Below are 22,007 nucleotides of genomic sequence, written 5' to 3'. Positions count from 1 at the left end.
AGATTCAACTTAAGAACAAACCTACAGTCCCTATCTTGTTTGTAACCCGGGGTCCCCCTGTATACAAAAAATTGGGCTAACTTTAGAGCCGGTTCACACAGCGGGCGATGCGAGGCGACACGACTCGCCTCGCTCTCGCAAGTCGCCCCCGTTCTGTACAATGGAACCGTTCTGAGAGGAGCGACTCGAGTCGCTCCGACTCAGAAAAAAGGTTCCTGTACTACTTTTGGGCGACCTCGGGGCGACTTGCATTGACTTCTATACAGAAGTCATTTGCAAGTCGCCGCTGAGGCCGCGGCAGGTCGCGGCGAGGCAAGTCGGAGTCGCCTCGCCTCGCCTCGCCTGCAGTGTGAACCGGCCCTTACTGTTAAGTTTTTTTTTTTTTTCGATTCATTTAAATGTTTTTTGTTTTTTTTTAAAACATTTCATTTGTATCAAATCTCTTTTTATTTAATTTTATGAAATTTTATGAAAAAAAACATGTTTACAATTATCCAATTCTCGTCATTCATTAAAACATACATTTCTTTCTTCTTTCATAGATCAACAAAGGGATCTAATTTTTTATCCAATAAATTTCTTTGTTAACTTTCCCGTTACCCTTACCTTCTTCCTATTCATTCTCACCATATTCATTCTAACCACATTCATAAAAATAAAAAATTATATATAGTTTTTCATTCCTGTTAATTCCCTAATAGATCCAGAGGGGAGTAATAGCTCATATACCTTAGATATTTTTTTTTGTCAATTTCTTTTCGTTCACTATTATCTGTTCAAATTTGGTTGTCGTCTATCTGTTAACGTTTTATTTGTTTCAATAAATGTACTTAATTGATGATATTGTAACCACCCATTCCTATATTCGGGTCCCAAATCTTGAAATTTTGGCATTTTTCCATCCTCCAGGATCTGTACCACCCTTATGTTGTCCAATTTATTCCATTTTAAATATTTTGTGGTTTCTAAAGTTGGCTTAAATTCTGGATTGGATAACAGTGGGGTCATAAGTCCGATCCTGGTGGAGAGCTTTCCTTTTTTTAGTATGGTATCCCATATTTTTAATGTAGCTCTTACAAAAATCTGCATTTCTTTTTTTTTTTGGTCTTAACTCAGGTTTTATCCAGGGCAAGAATTTAAGTTGTGTCCCTAAAATATTTTCCTCTAGTACAACCCATTGTTTGTTTTCCATATTATGGTGCCAATCAATTATTCTAATTAATGATGCTGCTTGTAAATATTTTAAAAAGTCAGGTAATGCTAATCCTCCATTTTCTTTGGTTCTAGTTAGCGCTTCTCTTTTTATTTGTTTTTTTTTTTTTTTGGGCCCATATGAAGTTTCCTACAGCTTTTCTTAAGTTCATCATTAATTTCCTTGGTGGAACTATAGGTATCATTTGAAAATATATAATAAATTTGGCAATATCTCCATCACTATATTTATTCTTCCCATCCATGAGTTGTTTTATTATTTTTCGGATTGTCGCATTGTAATTCAGTTCTTGAAATTGCTTAAAATTCTTCGGGATATACATTCCCAAGTATTTAATCGCTTCTTGCTTCCATTTAAATGGAAAATCTTTTTGTAAAAGTATCTGTGTTTTTTCTTTTAATGTAATGTTCATCATCTCAGATTTATCGTAACTTACTTTAACCACTTAAGGACCGCCTCACGCCGATGTACGACGGCAGAATGGCACGGCTGGGCACAAGCATGTACCTGTACGTTGCTTTTTCAGTGCCCAGCTGTGGGTCGGGAGCGCGCCGCCACCGGCGCGCCCCCGGTTCTGTGCTCCGTGACCGTGGCCGTGGAACCAGCGGACCCGATTGCCGCTGCTGTCACACGATCGGGTCACAGAGCTGAAGAACGAGGAGAGGTCTGTGTAAACAAACCTCTCCCCGTGCTTCCCTGTGTGGCTGTCACCGATTGTCTGTTCCCTTTTATAGGGAAAGACGATCAGTGAGGTCACATGCCAGGCCACGCCCCCTACAATTACAAAAAAACACATAACGTCATACATAACACCTACACTGCCCCCTAGTGATTAACTCCTTCACTGCCAGTGTCATTTACACAGGAATCGGTGCATTTAAAAAGCACTGATTGCTGTATAAATGACAATGGTTCCAAAAATGTGCCAAAAATGTCTGATGTGTCCACCATAATGTCGCAGTCACAATAAAAATCGCTGATCGCCGCCATTACTAATTAAAAAAAAAATATTAATAAAAATGCTATAAAACTATCCCCTATTTTGTAAATGCTATAACTTTTTTGCGCAAACCAATCAATAATCGCTAATTGTGATTTTTTTTACCAAAAATATGTAGAAGAATACGTACCGGCCTAAACTGAGGAAAAAGTATGTTTTTTTAATATATTTTTGGGGAATATTTATTATAGCAAAAAGTTAAAAATATTGCATTTTTTTCAAAATTGTCGCTCTATTTTTGTTTATAGCACAAAAAATAAAAACCGCAGAGGTGATCAAATACCACCAAAAGAAAGCTCTATTTGTGGGAAAAAAAGGACGCCAATTTTGTTTGGGAACTACGTAATTGTTAGTTAAAGAGACGCAGTGCCGAATCGCAAAAAGGGGCTTGGTCCTTTGGCTGCAAATTGGTCCGGGGCTTAAGTGGTTAAAGTTAGTTAATTAACTGAATCGTTTAAATTCTTTTATTAAATTTGGGATTGTTATAATAGGGTTAGCTACATATATTAGTAAATATACAGCTGTCTTATATTCTTTATCTTTAACTTTTATCCCTTGGATATTTTAATTTTTTTTCTTATTGCAGTAGTAAGAAGTTATATTACTATTATATATAACAAGAGGGATAAAGGACATCCCTGTCGAGTTCCGTTTGATATCTTTATATACTCTGATAAAATTCCATTTATTCTTACTTTAGCTCTTGAATTAGTATACAATGCAACAATCCTTCCCAACATTTTAGGACCCATTCCTATCTGAATTAGTGCTTCCTCTAAGAACCGCCATCCCACCCTATCAAATGCTTTCTCAGCGTCTATAGCTAAAAGACATGCTGGGATGGCGATTCTCTGAGCATATTCCACCAATGTACAGGTTTTAAAAATATTATCCCTAGTTTCTCGCCTTTTGTGAAACCCATCTGATCTAGTTTTATATACCCGGGTAAAATCGGTGTTAATCTGTTAGAAATAATTTTTGAATATAATCTTATATCTATATTAGTCAAAGAAATTAGTCGGTAATTCTTACATAGTGTGTGATCTTTCTCTGGTTTTGGAAATAGGATAATATGAGCTTTCGTACTTTGAGGAACAAAAGTTTGTGTTTTAGACATAGTTATATATTTTTTTAAGAATAGGTATAATTAAGTCTTGGAACGCTTTATAAAACATGGCAGTGTAGCCATCCGTTCCTGTGCTTTTCCCCAGGGCCAGTTCAGAAATAGCGTGTTGGATTTCCTCTATTGAGATTTCTTCTTCTAGGTCCTCTATTATTTCTCTAGGGAACCTTCTCCTTATTTTCTTGTTGTATATCTATATTGTATAGTTTTTTAAGTACTCAATCTCTGACATCAGTTGAGATTTCTTTTGTTATTTTTCCCTTTTTATTCTTGACCCATGTTTGACGAATAGTCCCCGCAGCACACATTTTAATGTTTCCCATTGTGTAGGGGGTGGGGTCTCATCCTTCTCATGGATTAACAAAAATTCCCTTATTTCTTGTTGTATATCTTTTTCACATTTTTTATCACATTTTTTATCTTTAATTAAGTTGTCATTCAATCTCCACATCCCCCTCACTTTTTTATATTCAATTATCTTAAGTTCCAAATATATCGGGGCATGATCTGACCATAAGAATCTGCTTATATCTGTTGAAGGAGACATCATCAGACCGGATTGATTCACAAAAAGGTAATCTATTCTGTGGTATGAATCATGTATATTTGAGTAGTATGTATAGTTCTTTTCCGTCTGGTGCTGAGCCCTCCATATATCGGTCATTTCATATTTTCCCAATAGTTCTTTAAACTCCTTTAATTGATTGTTGATTGAGTGTGGGTATTAGTGTGGGTATTAGTGGTATCTATTTTTGCATCCATTATGAAATTCAAATCTCCGCCCACAATTATTGTTTCTTCCGCTTTCTCCATTGCGTCCGACAGGCTTTTATTCCAGTCTTAATTTGTTTGTAATTTGATAAATAAAGGTTCGCAATTTTAAACAATTATGGACCTGCCATCTTTACCTTTATACTCCTGTAATATTTGATGCGTAATATCCCTGTGGAACGCAATTGATACTGCTCTTGATTTGGAATATGAGAATGTGTCATGAATACAAGTAACATAATTCCTATTATTTAATTTTGGAATGTGATCTGAACGAAAATGCGTTTCTTCAAACAGAATAATATCTATCTTTTACTTATGAAAAGAATTTAAAATTTGAGTTCTTTTAGAAGGAGAATTAAGGCCTCTTGCATTGAAAGAGCAGAATTTTACCCCCCCCCCCGTATTGAAACCGCAAGGAGGGGTAAATAACCCAAAAGAGTACACGGGGCAAAGGAAGAAGGAAGAGAAGAAGGAGAGAGAGGAAAGAAACAAAAACACCCCACCCCTTTCACTTTCTCCCCTCCCACCCCTTACAATACTCTAAGGTCCCTACTTAGGGGGGAAAATGAGGCCGCTGATTCAGTGAATTCTATTATCCCTACTAACTCCTGTTTGTGAAAAAAAAAGAGCTCCCTGTTGTTACCCTCAGTGTTCGACACTATACTAGTTATATCATTACATATATATTAAGACAGTAAATTCTATTATCCCTATTTACACCTATTTGTGAAAAAAAAAAATTTTTTGCCCATTTATTGAGCTTGTATATTGTGTACATCCCTTTCTTATGTGACTGTGCTAAATATTCCTTCCATTTATATACCTATATACTATGTGCTGTTCTTATGTGCCTTTATATATTTCATTGTATAATATGCAATATTAGTTCCCCCTTCACCTCTTATCTTCCCTTCCCCAATCCCCCCTCCCCAATCCCCCCCCCCCCCTCCACATCCTTCTCTATGATTCCTTATGGTCTTTTTAATGTTCTCATATCTATTTTCGCCTAATCTGGTAATTTTACTTCCGGAAGTCGAAGGGTCTCCAAGAATTTCCGGAAAGTCCTCCAGGTCCCTATATGATACTGTCAATCCTTCATATTGGACCTGTAACTGAAATGGAAATTTCCATCTGTGCTGAAAAATTTTCTTTAAAAGTTGTTCCAAAAGGGGCTTTAATGCTCTTAACCTATCTAATGTATGTTTAGATCTTGAAATAATATCAATTGTGTTCCTTCATGTTGTATGTTTTTATTTTCTCATGCAGCGATCATGATTTTATCCTTTATTTGAGCGTAATGCATCCTGCAGATGACGTCTCTTGGTTTACTGGGATCCAACCTTCTTGATTCCATTATTCTGTCTGCTCGATCAATTATTATTTAATTTAAGGATGAATCCTGAATTAATTCTTGAAAAATCTTTTGTAACACTATGATCAAGTCCTTTGAGCTCACATTTTCATTTAATCCTCTAATTACATAGTTACATAGTTAGTCAGGTTGAAAAAAGTCCATCCAGTTCAACCTTAAAAACAATAAATAAAAATAATAAAAAATAATATATATATTAGTTCTTCTATTTCTATTTTCCTGCTCATCTATAGCATGTATAGCTTGTTTTAGTTCTTTTTCTTGCTCCTGTACTTTCTCTTTTACTTGTATCAACTTGTTCCATGTCTGTCATTCTTGTGTCTATTTTTTCAATTTTATATGAGTTTTCCAATCTGTGCACATATTAATCCATATCTGCCCTGGTGGGAAGGGAACGGATATATGTTCTCAGGTCCCATTTTTCTTTATCCTCCTCCACCTCCTTCTGTTCTAATGACAATCCCATTGTATCTATTGGTGAACTATTCCTGGGGTGACTCGTTGAATCCTTCCCTGATGTCCCCAATGTTGTGGATGTTTCCACCAAGTTTAGTAGTTCATGTGATATCTGTAATGCTTGTATTGTTTGGGGAGATTGTGATTGTGAGTGTGATTGTAGTTTCTGAAAAAACTCTTTGATATTCGTTGTTTGAGTTGCCTGGGCCCCAGTAGTGTTTTTATTTACCGTTTCCTTTTTATCCTTTATATTCCTTTGATTTTGAGGTGTTTTGTTGCTTTTTTAAGGCGCCATATCGGAACCTATAATTGACCTTGCAGCCCTTTCTAGTATCGTTAATAGCCCTTTAAATGACACTCAATAGTCCTTCAATAATCCACTGTATGTTCTAAGTATATTCTTAATGAAAAAAAAAAGAAGAGTAGAGGAGAAAACCAAAAAATATATATATATATCATTATTATAGTCCGAGGTTATTTCCTCGGTATTATTGGTAACCTTGATTATTATCGGTATTCTCAGTATTCTCATTTCAACCACAGTTTTTATCTATTTATCAGATTTATCTGTTCGCAGATTTTATTCCTCTTCTCCCATCTCTGCTACCGCTCAAAAAAATGTGGATTTATTATACTTTTCTTCCAACTTAACAATAGGCATTTTGACACGGTTAGGATATATCAGAGTATGTCAGAGTATGTCTGAACTTACGGAGCCAAAGCAGATATTTTACATTTATATTTGTTTTCAAGTATGTACATCTATTTATCAGATGTTTTTCAGGTGTTTATCTCAGTTCATAAGCTCTTCATGATCATTAACTCACCACCCGCCAACCTGCCGGGATTTCTCAGTTCTTCCATAGCATCTCCATCTGCTGCTTTACTATAGTCTCTCCATAGTTTTTTATGTCCTGGATAACTTTTAAGTGTATTTTATTTACCTCTTTACGGCTCCTTTAACTCAGCCCTCTGTCACTCTCCGCTGCTCCAAGTCCACAGACTCCTCCGCTTAAGAAAAAAAATTGCATTTGAAAGACTGCCGCACAAATACAGCATGACATAATATATTGCAGCAAACACCATTTTATTCTCTAGGGTCTCTACTAATATATATATATATATATATATATATATATATAATGTTTGGGGGTTCTACGTAATTTTCTAGCAAAAAAATACTGATTTTAACTTGTAAGCAACAAGTGTCAGAAAAAGGCTTAGTCTTTAAGTGGTTAAACTGGTCTTATGTACAGGCCAAACTTCATTCCTTTGACCTCTAAAAAGAACACAAGGATTTTTTGTTTCTTTTTATCTCTCTTTTCCATCTACTTTCTTTTTTGACAGCTGTGAGCAGAACTGTTCCGCACTTGTTACATGAATCATGGAATTGCTGGATTACTATCGAGGGGGGTTGAATCGAGATTGTGATTTTTTAACGATTAATTGGGCATCTCTACTCAGTATATACAACCAATTAAACCTTAAGAAAGATGGCCTGCAACAGCAGAAGACCACATTGGGTATCAAAACAAAGCTGGGGGTTGCACAGTGCACAGGCTCAACAAAGCTGGACAGCTAAATACCAGAAAAACATAGACAAATCTGAGATATACAGGTGAGCTTCAGGTTCAGGTTGTCATTAATTCGACCTCAACCCAAGCTGTTCACAGTTGCAGTTTGCTCCCATTGCAAATGAGAGTTCAGAGCCAGCTGCTGAATACCAACAAGCTGGTCAGGGATAATATTAGCACTGATCACTGCATTAGTGTCACTATTGATGTCAGTATCAGTTAGTTAGTTAGTGTACCCCCCAGCCAGTATCTGCTAGTGTCAGATTGCTCACCACACTATTACAGTCTTACTATAAGTTGCTGATCACCGCCATTACTAGTAAAAAATAAATATAAACATTTCAGTATATACACCATAGTTTATAGACACTATAACTTTCATGCAAACCTAATAATATACACTTATTGTAATTTTTTTCACCAAAGACATATAGCTGAGTACATTTTGGCTATATTCATGAAGAAATTCGATTTTTTACATTGTTTTATTTGATATGTTTTATAGTAAAAAGTAAAAAATATTATTTTGTTTTTAAAAAAATGTAATTTATATAATACAAAAAAAAAACCCAGTGGTTATCAAATACCACCAAAAGAAAAGCTCTATTTGTGTAAAAAAAATATATACATTAAATTTGTGTACAGTTTTGAATGATCACACAATTGTCAGTTAAAGTAGCACAGTAGCGAATAGAAAAAAATGGCCTGGTGATGAAGGGGGTAAAACCTTCCGGAGGGGAAGTGGTTAAAGTAAAAATCTATCATTTCAATTTGTAATTCTACAGTTCTGTACCCTACATTGTTCCATGTTTGCCAAACAATGGCAAGAGGAATGCAAAGGCTGATATGACCAGCCTCTCCCTGCATTCCATTGGCCATGGCTCGTCTTAGGAAAGTGCTCACAGCCAAGACAACCTGCAGCTAAGAATCGGCCATTTTCTTTATAGCTGTTGTCAGATTGGCAATGCCATGAGGGCAGGGGGGCAGGAGGTAAGACCTCATTACTATTGTTATAAAACAATTAGAAACATGGGACAAAGTTCTACATATCATTTTTCCCATAGAGGACAGAACTGTAAAAATAAAATTATAATGATAGATCATCTTTAAAGTTCAAGGTTCTAAAGCCTAAAGCCTAAACATTGTTTACCTTAATGCATTCCCTGTATTAAGGTAAAAAATGTTCCAGGAGCAATATCACCCCATCACCTCCACCCCTGTGTACTTAACTAAATTCGTCACTCAATCCAGTGCTGTGCTTGTCTGTAGCAGATCTCTCCTTTCCATTCAAAGGCTTTGCTGAGGCAAATAGCCCCTGCTGCTGTCTGTCAAATCTTGTGATGGGGGAGCTGGGGGCAAGGCCTTGCCATGCGGTGTGTGTCTATGGACACAGGCAGAGTGTGGCTCAGGATCGAACTTGCATGTACGCCCCCATAGAAAGCTGCTTTAAATGGGGGCACACAGACAAGAAGAGGAGCCAGGAGTGCCAAAGGGGGGTCCCAGAAGATGAGGATGGGGGCCCCTCTGTGCAAGTGCAGTGTTGATGGGGAAATCCCTTCCACTGAGCTATTGTGTTCTTCCAGCAGAAGGGCGCGGAGAGCTGTCCCAGCTGGGAGAACACAGTGATTATTGCTAGCGGATCGACATGGGTACAATCCACCTGCCCATACATGTTTAACTCTCCGCTGGTGCCTGATGAATCATCCAAGATTAAAATCGTCTATGGCAGGCTTAAAGATTGGTAAGCTGCTATATATTACATTTGTGGCCTTGTGCACACATGATTTGTTTAGCCCCTCTGAAAGACAGAATTCCTATATTGTTTCCTTCTTTCATGCATGTTTAACCACTTGCGGACTTCCTACAGAGTGGCCCCGCTACACTGGATCACGTACATGTGCATGGTCCAGCACTTGCAGGCAGGGTGGCGTGTGCATGCGAGTCTGCTGCCCTGGCTGTGCTGCCATTTGTTACAGCACAAGCCAATCAGCAGGTCCAGACCAATGATTTATGGCTTGAAACTGTTGATCAGCTGAGCAAAACAGAAGAGAGCTCTGTGTAGGTAAACACAAGGCTCTCTACTTTCAGCAGCAAAGTACCTTTTTATTTCTCCCTGCAAAACAAGGAGTAAAAACCAGCACATTGCTTAGTAAAACACACACATTAAACATTAGGCACACATTTAACCCCTTGATCCTTCTAGATGTTAACCCCTTCCCAGCCAGCATTATGAGTACAGTGAAAGTGCATATTATTACTACTGATCAATGTATTGGTACCAACCAAGCAATAATTACTTATTGTGATTTGTTTTACCAAAAATATGTAGAATACGTATCGGCCTAAACTGAGGAAAAAAAATGTTGTTTTTATATATTTTTTGGAGATATTTATTATAGCAAAAAGTAAAAAAAATAACGCTTTTTTTTCAAAATTTTAGTTTTTTTTGCTTATGGCGCAAAAAATAAAAACTGCAGAGGTGATCAAATACAACCAAAAGAAAGCTCTATTTGTGGAAAAAAAAAGGACGTCAATTTTGTTTGGGAGCCACGTCGCATGACCGCACAATTGTCAGTTAAATCGACGCAGTGCCGAATCGCAAAAAGTGCTCTGGTCTTATGCCAGCAAAATGGTCCGGGGCTTAAGTGGATAAAATGGACCTGAAGTGTGCCCTGGTCTGATGGACGGTATATCAAAATAAGGGGGCATGCTCAAGATTAGAAATTAATATTTATGAAAGAAAATAAGAAAATTACTTATTAAGAAAATAATTTGAGAAATGCGTAGCGGGATGCAGCTGAGGCTGCTCCAATACGGAAAGAGTGACCGGAGTACTGGCTGGGGTTGAGGTGTAGGTTGCAAAGAAGAATCCTCACGTGCTTCATGAACTGGCAGGCACTCAAGGGTTTGAGGGTTTGCCAAGAAAAGGTAGAAGGGGACTAGAGTTTGACTGTTCGGGTAGGAGTGACAGTAGGCGATCGAGTATGATACCTGGACACCAGATATTGTTGGTTTTATAGAGGTGGATATCTGCCCCAGAACCTGACTGCTGGGTTTTAGATACTGCAAGGTGAAGGATGACATGTTCTTGATAGCAAACCAGGTGGCGTCTACGGAGAACTTGGCTGGCGGGGTTGCTGCAGGTAAACTCGCCAGGCTGTAAGAACCTGCAGTAGGCTAGGTAGATGGCCACTTGTATGACCAGGCTAAGGAGAAGATCAAATGGAGAACTAGCAAGGATAGTAGACATATCCCTGAAGATGACACTTGTTATAGGCAGACATTTGGCATTGATTATCGGTTGTCGTTTCTGGATGCCACATAGAATGGCTCGGATCACATGGGATGCAAACAAGGATGGTTTTGTGGAATCTCGTAGATCCAGAAAGTGTTGGATGGCAGCGATGTATAATTGGATAGTATTATGGGATAGGGCCAACTGATTATGCCAATATGTGATAAAAGCCATTATGTGCTTGGCGTCTGCTGTTTTTTCCGCAGCAGGATGCTAGGAATTTGTTGAATACGTTTCAAGCTGTATGGTAAGCTTTGAGCGTGTTGTGGGACAGAGACTGGTTGATGAGCTGGGTCGCTCCATGCAGATGCTGTTCTAGTCTGGAGTCAGCTGAGACCAAGCAGGGATAAGGGCTGATACTGGATCGGGTCCGGGAATCTGCTGAAAGAAGAAAGTGTAATTAAGGCGTGACAGTGCATCTGCTGCAAGATTGCACTTGCCAGGAATGAATGTACAATGGACATTAAATTGAGGCTGTAGATATAGTTGTACCAGCCCACGTAAGAAGGACATAACCGAGAGCGACTTGGACCTGCCTTTATTAATAATATCAGCCGTGGCCTGGTTGTCAGTGGTGAAGGCCACGGTTTGTCCTGTCCCTATATAACCCCAGAGCTGGGTGGCTGTCATGATCGGGTAAAGCTCGAACAGGGAGGAAGTCCTGGTAATCCTGGGGATTAAGAGGATCTCTGAAGGCCAGGGTCCTTCAAACCAATGGTGGCCAAAAATTGCAGGCATCTGATCGGGGTCCTGTGCCTGTGAGAGAAAGACCAGGAGGCGTGACACAAAAGATAGACCCTGGGGAATGATCCGCATTGCGAAATTGAGCTTTCTCAATAGAGATTGAAGCTGCTTCTTAGTACACCCCCTTGTATGGGTGAAGTCTTGGAGGACTGACCTAATGCGGGTCAGTTTGTTGAGGGGGAGGCTGGCCTGCATGGAGCAAGTGTCTAGGTTGACTCCAAGGAAAGTGATGGAGTGTGCTGGTCCGTCTACCTTTTGTTCGGCAATGGGGACATTGAGATTCCCAAAGATGACTCTCAATTTGTCGAGGTCCCCTGTTGGCACACCGGACTGCTCGATTAACAAGAAGTCGTCCAGGTAATGGATGACTTCTTGACACTGAGCTTGATGCAAGAGTATGCAGGTGAGGGACTGTGCAAAATTGTCGAAGAGCCAGGGGCTACTCTTAGAGTAAAGGTTAGTTTGGTAGCAAAGTAGTATGCCTCTTTCCACTTAATACCGTGCCAGCACCAGAGGAACAGGTGGATAGGTAGAAGCTTAAAAGTGTCCGAGATGTCAGCCTTGGAGAGCCAGGTGCCTGTGCCTGCTTTCATAATGGCCTGAATTGCTATGTCAACGGAAGCATACTTCAGGGAGAACTCCTCGGAGGGGATTAGGGAATTCAGGCTGGGAATGTGGGAAGAATGAGGCGCAGACAGGTAGTACACCAAACAGACTTTATTTGAGCGCTTGCCCTTGACAAGTCCAATAGGGCTAACTCTCTAGGTCAGGGGTGCCTAACCAGTGGCCTGGGGGCCACATGTGGCCTGCAGAGCCCTCTGATGTGGCCCGCGACCTCCTGCTCTTGGATGGTGGGTTGGCAAGCCCAGATTGCATCCCCGAGCATCAGTGTTGTAAATAAATCCACTGGTAGAGCTTCTGTTAAAAAAAAAGCCATTGGTAGAGGAAGCAAGTGGCTGCAGAGCTGTATAAGCCGATGCTTCCTGAATAGCGCCAACTCCTATTACAGGTGGAGTGATACCAAATGCGATCTGCCTGGGACAACAGCCGGCCATACCTGAATGGAAAACTGTTATTAAAGGTAAATTTATTACTTAAATCACAGTGTATATATGGGCATATCTGTTCTGTGGTGGTTACTGGGCTGCTTTCCAACTGATCCGCAGGTGCAGCGCAGAACACCTGTGGGTTATTTGCACTGAGCCATAGTCTGTTATTACCTGCAAGTTTAGGGCCCTTTCAGAAAGTGCACCACACCTGCAGGATATAATAAAAGTCTATGGCAAAGTACAGCTAACCTGCAGGAAAGCCACAGGTGCACTTGTCTGCACCATCTGTGTGGGTAAACCACAGCGCATCAGTGTGAAAACAGCCTTAGGTCCTATTGACACTATCGGTCTGACCCTCCATTCACCTCTATCGAGCCGCAGATGTAAACGTACTTATGGCCATTTAAACCCCACCTACCTCCAATCCAATCCGTCCCCTTTTATCTGGGCAGATTTGATCCAAAGCCCCATAGAGTAGAGTGGGTTATATCCGCGTCCTCTCTGACAGGAACTGTCATCCTTCTGCTCCACACATTGTGGACTGGTTAACAAGTCGCTTAAGTGGCCCACACTTTTCAAAAGGTTGGGCACCCCTACTCTAGGTGTTGAAAAGGGGCTGAGTGAAAGGACCTATGATGAAGTCTCGCTCCAGTTCGGCCTGTAACAGCTGGTATATGGCCTGCTCGTCAGTGGCCGCTGAGCAGAGGTTCCTGCATTCATAAGTTTTGTGGGGCAGAGAGATGAGGCCGGTATGAAATCCTTGGATAAAGAAGGTGACCAGAGAGGGAGTGGGGTGTAAGGTGAGGTAGAGCCCCAGCCATAAGACATTTACTTGGCTTAGTCATGACTTCTTCTGCTGCTTGACCTGGCATACATTTTTCAGATGCGCCCTGTGACATGTGATACAGATGTGGAGCAGGCGGTATTGGCTGAAATTGCACGACCTGTAGTTGAAATTATTGCAGATGGCTGCCCCTCCTACTGTCTGAACAGAGTGTCTGAACTTGTCGACCTGGGGTGTCTGTACAGGGGCCAATAGGCCTTGAACTGCACCGGAGGTGGAGGGGAACTCAAAGGGGTGACTGACTGCCATGTTGGCGCACTAGGTGGCGGTGTAAGTGGAGGACAGGCAGATAGCCCATAGTGGTGAGCACAAGCTGGCAAAGTGATGGCAGAAAAAGTCAGTGTCCATGAGGCTCTAATCCGTGCCTGTCTGAAATTATGAAAGCCTGGCTGCTGCCTTGGCAGAGAAGGAACAATGGCAATCGTAAAATGAAAAGCCTCCTTACTTATAGCCCAGGTCCACAACGGTGTGAAGATATAAGACCAGCCCTCCTGTTGGGAGAGGCTGAGCATAGGTCATCCCTCAGTATCCTGAAGGCTAACGAAAATTCTGGGACAGACAACTTGCGGCTGAGCCTGGGATCTTTAGCCTTTAGGACCACTGAAACGTCTCCCCAGGTGTAAGATTTGTTCTCTGCCAGGTTGTGGACCGAAATGAGGAGGGCAGCAAGGTTGATGTCCTTGCCATCCAGGATGTCCTTCCTAATGCTGGCTGGAACCAAGTGTGCTGGGTAGACAGTGGGACTCTTCCCTGTGGTACCTGCAGGAAGGGGTGTCAAAACCTGAACTGTGGTCGGGTCAGGGATAGTCGTGGCTGGGCGAGCCTCTAAGAGTGACACTCTAGCTTGGACATCCGTGACCGGGGTAGACAAAGATGACACCATGGTGTGGAGTTGAGATATGGGGGCAGATATGGAGACTGGAGAGACGCCTGGGCCCAGCTGTGGCAGGTGGAGGGAAGAGGAGCCTGAAGAGCTCAGCCTTACTAGCTGTAGCGGGGAAAGGCACACCCCTGCGCCTCAGTTCCGCCATCAACTTGGGGATGGTCCATCCCCTGAGGGACTGCACACTGCCGCTCTCTGAAACCGGAGAAGGTGACAGAGGTGCCGTGAGGTCTTCACTGCCGTCCTGAGACATGGCTCTGGGTGCCTTGTGCCCTAGAAGCGATGTCCTGTCTTTGGGTTCGAAAATTGGTCGACCGGACCCTATGGAGGGTGACATGAAAGTCGAGGTTGTTTCTTTTTTCTGTATAGGCATATGTACCCAGCTCCTCTCCTTTGGGGTGTTTTTTTGTTTTCTTTTTTACCTGGGGGAATACCGTCCAACCTGGTGCAGGATGGACCTACTGAACTTGACTGACTTGCAGGAGAAATGACAGATGACAACTGGTGAGGGGTTTGACTACCTAACTTGGAAAAGTGATTTAAGTGACCGATTTATGTAACTTCGTAGTGCGTTTACACGACGTTCGTTAGTTCGAGTGGATTTGACTTGAAGCGACAGGTGCATGAAATGAAATGAGTGAAATGTTTATGCCATGATAGAGGCACGAATCGGTGTGCTGCAACTGCGACAAGCAACAAGTCGAACTGTGGAGCACAGAATGAAATGAGGCCCAGCCAACTGGGGCATGCCGGAACGAATCGGTGCATCACGGATGCAACTGAATTTGAATCGGAGCGCGGTACGTGACAGTGAAATGAATGAAATGATTTTCCATGACAGAGGCACGAATTGGTCGTGCCACGACTGTGACTGACAACGAACTGGACTCTGGAGCATGTACTGAAATGAGGCCGAAAAATACCTGGGACATTCCGGAGCGAAACGGTGCATCACGGATGCGACTGGATTCGAATCGGAACATGATACGTGACAGTGAAATGATTTGCCATGACAGAGGCATGAATTGGTGAGCCGCAAACTACGACTGACAATGAACCGGACTCTGGAGCATGTACTGAAATGAGGGCAAAAACAACTGGGGCACGCTAAGACGAATCTGTGCATGAGGATGCGACTGGATTCGAATCGGAACGTGATACGTGAAAGTAAAATGTTTGCCATGACAGAGGCACAAATCACTGTGTCGCGACTGCAACTGACAACGAACCAGACTCTGGAGCATGTACTGAAATGAGGCTGAAAAAAAACACTGGGGCACGCCGGGACGAATTGGTGCATCACAGATGCGACTGGATTAGAATCAGAGCGCGGTACGTGACAGTGAAACGAGTGAAATGATTGAAATGATTTAGCCATGACAGAGGCACAAATCGGTGTGCCGCAAATTTCGACTGACAATGAACCTGTTCGTTTTTTTTCAAAATTTTCTGTCTTTTTTCGTTTACATTGTGAAAAAAAAAGAGTGGAAGCTCTGCTGATTTTATCATCCAATCATGTGCAAGCTAAAATGTTGTTTCTTATTTTCCTTTCATGTCCGGATCGGATCGGATCTACAGCGACTGGACTTCCAAGTGCACTTTCAGTGCAATTTCAAGTGCACTTGCAGTGCAAAGTGGATTTTCCTTTGGTAAATAACCCCCATTGTATTCCAGGTTGTTATTTGCACTGGGTCTGCATTGGGCAATGTAGCCGATAGACATGGTGTGAATGGGCTCTCAAACTGAATTAGGCATCTAGCACATCTGACTGCTAGTCATTTCCACTAAAATTGCCTGGTTGCATTGGTGTTTACCCACACATGTGTATACCTCCCAACATTTTTAGATGTTGGACACCTGCTATATAGGCATAGGACACACCCCTGCCACACTCCCTTAGAGGAGATTTACCAAAGAAATGTTTTTTACCACTACTATTCCTTTATACTGGCTTTTAAAACTTACAAATGCAGCAATTTAGAAATTTGTAGGAAAGGTTTAGCACTGGGAAACAATTTTGAAAGATAAAAAGTGCATTTTATATACAACTATATAGATCAGACCAAAATGAGGGACAAATGAGGAGAAAGGAGGGACAGAGGGACATTGCTCCAAATCAGGGACAGTCCCTCGAAATCAGGGACAGTTGGGAGCTATGTGTGCCTATGTGTACAAACACCATTGCAAACACAAACATCAGAGTTTACAAAAGTACGGTGGTATACAGCCATTCACTTGTAGGGCAGCCTGTACGCAGCACCTGTGGCTCCGTGGTTGCAGTAAAATGCCCAGATTTTTACACCCAGTATTTATTATGCCTCTCAATGTCATATGCTTGAGGCCTTTAGTGTTTGAATTTCGCAGCCACTGCACCTGAAAAGACAAATGTAAGGCCTCAATCATAAAAAAATGTAGTTAACAACCATTTTTTATTTACAGATCTGAACGCAGCTGCATTGTTTTCAATAGAGACATTCGCACAGGTGAGTAAACATGCACTGCTTTCAGATCCATAACCAAAAATCTGCATCTGAGGCCACGTGTGTACATGTGTATCATTGAGAAAAATCATGCATTAAAAAAACAGATCTGTTTACTGATCATTTAACAAAGGAACATTTGTTCCTTACCTAATGATCAGTAACATTTTTAAGGCTGTGTTACGCCATGTGAATGTAGCCTAACATTTAAAGGATTATTTGTATTTGCAATTTTTATTCATAAAGAAACCACACACTTATAATAAAGCTGTAGCAGTGTAGTTAATCTCTCATCTTTTGAATTGTCTGTCTGAGAATTTACAGTGATTAATTCTTTCAGAATATCACGTTTTATGAATACTGGAGTTTCACTTCAAAAGCGTGGTATAAAACAAGCATGTGAATGATGCTCTAACACCAGCATTAAAAATACTTTATCCAGGAAGACTTCATAATGTCTCTCTAGGGATCATTAGTGCTATGTAAAGATCTATCGTAATGGCACCAAGGAGCCTGCTAAGCAACACCAAAGTGGTACACAAAACTTGTGTACACAACAGCCTCCCGTACATAACAAATATTTTATAGAACTTGTGCTAACATGAATTACATACATTTGTTAGAAATAGGAAGAGAAAGGATTGATAAGCTACTACAATTAAAGGATAAGACCACCTTTGGGAACATGTCACAAGTTTGTGCTCCTGAAGCCACTCCCCGACCCCCCCCCCTTCTCGTTGTGACAGTTGTCATTAATCTGCAGTAGTGTTCATTTTTGTCTGCTTACCTCTCTGTTGTGTTCAGCTTAGAGACCGGCTCTGTTCATCTGTCTGCTTAAGTAATCTTCCCTCAGGCATGGCTCCACCCCTGCCTCTAACAGGGAACACTATTTTAACCTGTTGATAAATATTGTGTGTTTGGCTTCCCTGTGTGCTTCTTGCCATGTGCTCTATGTCTGATTCTGTTTACTGTCTTCTTGTTCTTGACTATCCCTGTCTGCTTCATACCCTGACCTTTGGCGTGTTCTTTGACTACTCCTGTCTGCTTGTTGCCCCGACCTTTTGGCTTATCCCCTGACTAGGGATGAGCTTCGAGTTCGAGTCAAACATGAGTTTGACTTGAACATCGGCTGTTCAATCGTTCAACGAAGATCGAACATTATGGGGCGTTCGCGCCAAATTCAAGCTGCGCGTCATGCCCCATAATGCACTGCGTCATCGCAGTGCATTGCTGGCTGATGATTGGCCAAGCATGCACCATGACCCACATGCTTTGGCCAATCTGAGCGCCTTAAGCAAAGAAAGCCATAATTGTCCAAAGGCAGGGTGCCTTTGGCCAATTATGGTTCAGGGGGTTAAGTCCACGCCCCACACTATATAAGGCCATCTGCACGTCGGCCTTGTGTAGTGTATTGCTGGCGGAGAGAGAGATAGAGAGTGTCATTTCATTTACTTTGAGCAGGCAGTTTATTCAGTTAGCTAGATCTCACTGCAGACCTTTCCTGCTGTACTGTTTATTTTTTATTTTTTTAACTGCTTTACTTTTATTATATTTTCCTTTCTTTCCATACATATAAATACAGCACCTCTCCAAAGGCTCATACAATTTAATCAAAGAAATCAAATCAAAGAAAAATAAACATTTTACCAAGCCATTTTTGCCTCCCCACATCAGTGGGTGAAGCTGGGCAAACCCTCTATAACTTGAAGTAAACCCATTGCTCTTTGCCCATTCTCCTTCAACCGATGCTGGGAGCAATTTTTTTATGAAGCATATCAGGAAATGATCCCTTGAACAGGGGTGGCAAACCAAAATTTATGTGCTACGCGTATCGTGTTTCCTTTCCCACTGTTAGTGCCAATTCCCTCTTTATAACCCTCCCCGTTAGCTCCTGCCACCTTCCTGTGCATCCTAAACTTTTCAATCTATCACATTATTCGTTGTTTGTGTTTCAATAAAGATAGTGTATATTCATTTCCTACTCTGTACCACTAGCTAGATCTCACTGCATACCGTTCCTGCTGTACTGTTTCTAATCTACTTCAGGCAGGCAATTGATTTAGTTAGCTGCAGTGTATTTTGTAATATATATATATATATATATATATATATATATACACAAAACCGGGTTGCATATATATATATATATATACTGTATCCAGTTTAGCTAGCTCTCACTGCAGACCGTTTCTGCTGTACTGTTTCTAATGTACTTCAGGCAGGCAGTTAGCTGCAGTGTATTTTATATATATATATATATATATATATATATATATATATATATACTGTATCCCGTGTAGCTAGATCTCACTGCAGGCCATTCTTGGTGTACGTATTCAAATACACTTGCAGGCAGGCAGGCAGGTGATTCAGTGATCTGCTGTGCATACAATATATATACAGTCTCCTACACATATATATCCACTGCATTCTAGTCTAGCCAAGCCTATACCTGACTACAGGCCATTCCTGGTGTATATTTTCCACGACACTTTCAGGCAGGCCAGGCAGGTGATTAAGTGATCTGCAGTGCATAAAGATATATATACAGTCTCCTACATTTATATCCACTGCATTCTAGTCTAACCAAGCCTATATCTTACTGCAGGTAGTTCCTGGTGTACTTTTTCAAATACACTTGCAGGCAGGCAGGCAGGTGATTCAGTGATCTGCTGTGCATACAATATATATACAGTCTCCTACACATATATATCCACTGCATTCTAGTCTAGCCAAGCCTATACCTGACTACAGGCCATTCCTGGTGTATATTTTCCACGACACTTTCAGGCAGGCCAGGCAGGTGATTAAGTGATCTGCAGTGCATAAAGATATATATACAGTCTCCTACATTTATATCCACTGCATTCTAGTCTAACCAAGCCTATATCTTACTGCAGGTAGTTCCTGGTGTACTTTTTCAAATACACTTGCAGGCAGGCAGGCAGGTGATTCAGTGATCTGCTGTGCATACAATATATATGCAGTCTCCTACACATATATATCCACTGCATTCTAGTCTAGCCAAGCCTATATCTGACTGCAGGCCATTGCTGGTGTACTTTCCAAATACACTTTCAGGCAGGCAGGCAAGTGATTCAGTGATCTGCAGTGCATAAAATATAACATAAACAAATCTCCATAAAATGCTAATTTAGCAGCGCTGATCAGTTATTTATGCATCTACTTCTTTTGTGCAATAAAAAAATCAGTTCAATCCATATAGTCCTTATATCCTATAAAAATGATTATTATCAAAGAACTATATGTATGAAAAAATATAATAAGTCTCTTTATAGAGAAAGTGGTAGTGAGACGCTGACACCTCCATGCGTGCAGAAGGAAAACAAGGAGATGTGTGGAAGAAATCCCCCTTTGGTATTGCTCTTACCAGGACTACCGGGTCAATCAGGCATATCTATACTTCAGGTATGGAGCAAGTCCTCACTGCTTCGTCCACATCTGTGTTTATGTCACCTCAATATCTCAGTAAAAATATACAAGAAAAGACCGACATAGTGTAATCCCATAAAAACTGATTTTTTACTAGTATTCGTAAAACCATCAAATTATGCACTAACAAAAGAATAAAGTTCACATAGCATTGGTTCACTGTTAAGATAACAGCGTCAGATATGTGCAGACTCTCCTACTGCTCACTGCAGCTTGTCAGGACTGACTGTGGCCGATGGAGGATCCGTCCGCCTATCCGAGAACACTGCCGTGGATGACAAAGCCGTTCTCATTCTCCTCATCCTCTGTCACCCAGGCTAAGAGAAGTTTGGCTGCCAATGCAGCTGACAAAGCGGCCTATTCCATCGGCTCAATGGCATCAGTCACTCCTTCCCTAGCCCCAACATCATGTCCTTAGGAGTCCCCCAAACTGTTCGACCACAGTGTCGGGTACATGCTGCCATTAGGATGTGCAGTGTTTTGAAGGCTCCGATGATGGTACACAGGTTGAGGATGAAGGCAGTAGCGTGAGCCCAGAGAGAGGGGGTACCCAAGAAGGACAAGAAACTAGCAGTCATGTTGCCCCAGCTGCAGCATACTGCCAGGTTTGCTCCAGTGGCGAGGAGGGAGGGCATGATGAGGTCACTGATTTTACGTGGGTGCCCTATAGAAGAGAGGAGGAGGCACATCTCCAATGAAGCAGGATGCCCTCCAAGGGCAGCTTAAGAACAGCCAACCGACTGCATCCCACCGCAGAGCTCCGCATGTGCAGACGTTTTTTCAAAAGTTCTTTGGTATGGGCCTTTTTTGAGACGTGTGCAGCAGATCGCACCATTGCTGTTTGCAACATATGTTCTGCAGCATATCAAGCATGGTCAAAACAGCAGCCGTTTGGGCACCACATGCTTGACCAGACATATGTTGAGCTCCCATGCAGTCCATTGGCAACAGTACTTAAAAGACCCACACCAAAGAACAAGGCAGACCTCTCCTTGCTCCTCATCAGCTGGGCTCTTCAACCCCACTATACCTTCAGTCCTCTCAGAGACCTGCACTGAGAGGAATGAAGGTGTAGAATTAGGTGTCCCAAGCACTTGCAAATCTGCAAGCTGTACACCTAAATCCGATTGTAGCAGGAAAATTTCCCTACTCCAAATGCTAAACCGTCGAAATTCAGTCCCAGCCATCCACATGCTCAGCGGCTGAATGCTAGTTTGGATAAATTGCTAACACTCCAACTGCTGCCTTTTCAGCTGGTAGACTCTGCCCCCTTTTTGTGGAATGTATGGTACCTCAGTGGCAGGTTCCCAAACGCCATTTTTTTTCTCGGAAGGCCATTCCGGCTCTTTACCAGCATGTGGAAGGCAATGTCTTGGCATCGTTGGACAGTCATCGGTAAGGTGCATATTAGTGCTGACTCATGGCCCAGCAGGCATTGACTGGGACGTTACCTTTCTTTCACGGTGCACTGGGTAACCCTGCTGGCAGCTTGGAAGGATGCAAGACAGGGTACAGTAATGTTGAAGCTTGTTCTGCCCCCACACCTCCAAAATGCTGGTAGTGGTAATTCTGCCACACCTGTCTCCTCCACCCCCACATCTTCATCTTCCTCTATGGCCTCTTCCTGTGCAGATTTGTCCTGGGAACCAGCGGTGCTCCGTAGGCGTTCTAGGGGCTACGCAAGCACTCAGGCAAAAAGATGCAATGCGGGGTTTGAGTTGGTCTGCTTAGGGGACAGGAGCCTGGC

The 22,007-nt window shown here is 41.8% G+C and overlaps 1 long non-coding RNA gene across 1 annotated transcript in view; it reads right to left on the bottom strand.

The window, feature by feature from the left end:
• LOC143982592 (uncharacterized) overlaps positions 1–17,689 on the bottom strand; it is a 114,582-nt gene extending 96,893 nt beyond the window's left edge. Inside the window, exons 1-2 of the long non-coding RNA XR_013274485.1 lie at positions 17,595–17,689; positions 6,883–6,949 (exon numbers count right to left, since the gene is read on the bottom strand). This is a non-coding gene — a long non-coding RNA (uncharacterized LOC143982592). The remainder of the gene's footprint in view (positions 1–6,882; positions 6,950–17,594) is intronic.
• Between the last annotated feature and the right edge of the window lie 4,318 nt (positions 17,690–22,007).

Source organism: Lithobates pipiens, unplaced genomic scaffold (genome assembly GCF_037356315.1).
Source record: "Lithobates pipiens isolate NorthernLeopardFrog02 unplaced genomic scaffold, aLitPip1_a1.2 Scaffold_16, whole genome shotgun sequence".
Lineage (NCBI taxonomy): Eukaryota > Metazoa > Chordata > Amphibia > Anura > Ranidae > Lithobates > Lithobates pipiens.
This window is presented reverse-complemented; position numbering and strand designations above follow the sequence as displayed.